This window comes from Octopus bimaculoides, chromosome 11 (assembly GCF_001194135.2).
Source record: "Octopus bimaculoides isolate UCB-OBI-ISO-001 chromosome 11, ASM119413v2, whole genome shotgun sequence".
In the NCBI taxonomy this organism is placed as follows: domain Eukaryota; kingdom Metazoa; phylum Mollusca; class Cephalopoda; order Octopoda; family Octopodidae; genus Octopus; species Octopus bimaculoides.
In genome coordinates, this window is record NC_068991.1 from 70,331,139 (window position 1) to 70,333,638 (window position 2,500).

The window sequence follows — 2,500 nt, forward strand, 5'->3', positions numbered from 1 at the left end:
ATATGTATGTATGTATGTATGTATGTATGTATGTATGTATGTATGTTTGTGTGTCTGTGTTCGTCCCCCAACATCGCTCGATAACCGATGCTGGTGTGCTTACGCCCCCGTAACTTAGCGGTTCGGCAAAAGGAGACCGATTGAATAAGTACTAGGCTTCCAAAAAAATAAGTCCTGGAGTCGATTTGCTCGACTAAAGGCGGTGCTCCAGCATGGCCGCAGTCAAATGACTGAAACAAGTAAAATAATAAAAGAGAGTAAAGAGAGAGATATATACACACTAACCTAGTAACCCGTCGTTGCTGGACAATTTTCACACTAAAATATTTTTATTTCAAACAAGTAGAAGGATATATTTATCAAGGCGTAAATACTGACAGAACTGCATATATAGGGTAAAATCCCTTTTAGAGCAGAAAAATCTGTCGGCAACCAGCCATAAGCATCTGGTGCTTATCTATTCGAATAAAATCGATCGTCGATATAAGTGCCCTGGCAAAAGAACACACCAGTAATTGTAAGTAAAGAAGTAATTTTCACTACATTGCTCAACGCATATTATATTCCCTGTCGAGGTTGGATGTAGTGGATTCCCTGTCCAGCTAGGATAGAGAATGCCATTGGATAAGAGAACAAAAGTAAAATGTTGCTGTACACAGGATGGGAGAGGCAGCAGAGAGGGTCTCTAGCTGGTTATGGAGCAATAGTGATTAGTTAAGTTGGAAGCCAGGAGAACTTGGTCAACGCTACTGACTCGACGATCGTGAGAGCGTAACACTTGAGGGTCGAAATATCTGATGATCGTTGGATACCGTCTGATGACATCAGTTCCTTCTGGTCAAAGCGTGGCTCAGTGGTAAGAGAGTTGGACTCATGACCGTAAGAATGTGGTTTCGATTCCTCTATCGGACAACGCGTTGTGCTCTTGAGCAAAACACTTCATTTTACGTTGCTCCCGTCCACTCAACTGGCGAAAATGAATAATCCTGTGACCGACTGGCGTCTCGTCCTGGTGGAGAATTTACACACCATGAAAACCGGGAAACCGGCCCTTATGAGTCGGTGTGACTCGAGAAGGTCACTTTACCTGATTTATATAACTATATTCACAAAAGATGAACGAAGAAGGAACAGCATCGTCTTTTAGCTGTTATCAATACCATATATATTGCTACACAAACAGAACCAAAGTATTATCAACAATGATCTTAGCCGTTTTATATTTAGCTTACCTCTGCTTTTGAACTGCCGTCCTTATGTTCCTAGTATTTGGGCGTTTTGTGCATTTATTGCACTGTTTGCAGTATATGTTCTCTAATTATAACAACGGCAACAAATCTTCTATAAATACTGAGTTGATATGTGTAGAACTTAAAACTGTAAACATACTACCAAGATAGGTTTATGACTGATGAGCAGAAATGCACACATTCGCAGAAAGATATTTTTGCCAATTATTGGGAAACATACTCTATGTTTAAAATATTTTTGTTTTACATATTTAAAAAAAAATATATATAACTGATCAATAACAGAATGAGTTTGTTTTGTTTTGTTTTGAGTGTTTTGTTTCTTTTCTTTTAATAATTCTAATGGTCTTGGCACCAGGAATCGTTTATTGATTTGGTATTCATTAGCTGAAATCATAGTTGAGAAATGTAAAAATCTATACACTCAATTATTCATATACCAGTAAATCTACTTCTGTAATCAAAGTGAAAAACGAACGAAAGAATAAAACAACAACTAAAAAAAAACCCTAAAAACAAAGGCAAAATAAATTACACTGCAGATAAGACGTAAGGAAATATCCGCAGGAAGAGAAAATACCATGAAATATTTTGCCAAAATGGTTTAGAAGATTTTTATTCTTTTATTTAATTATGGTTTCCTCATATATATTTATACCACCTTGTATATTTTTACTTATATATTTGTGTGTGTGTGCGTGTATGTATGTTTGTATGCATATATACGTCTGTAGACACTCATATATTTATATACATATATATATATATATATGTACAAAGTTTGTGAAACTGTCTTCCAGAGATTTCAAAAACACATTTTATATATTTTCCCTCATCTATTTCTCTCGCCAATCTCTTTCTTTTTTATTTGAAACGCTATTAGAAACAAAACAGAAGAAAAAAGTCATATAATTTCGGAATAAAATCAATCATTGCAATCTCAAAGTGTTTCTTCTTCTTCATCTTATTATTATTATTATTATTAATATTATTATTATTATTATTATTATTATTATTATTATTATTATTAGTATTATCATTATTATTAAGGCGGCGAGCTGGCAGAGACGTTAGTACGCCGGGTGAAATGCTTAGCGGTATTTCGCCTGTCTCATTTCAAACTCCGCCGAAGTCGACTTTGCCTTTCATCCTTTCGGGGTCGATATATTAAGTACCAGTTGCGTACTCGAGTCGATCTAGTAGAGCCTTGCGCCTAGAGTAGAAAAGATTATCATTATTATTAAGTACCA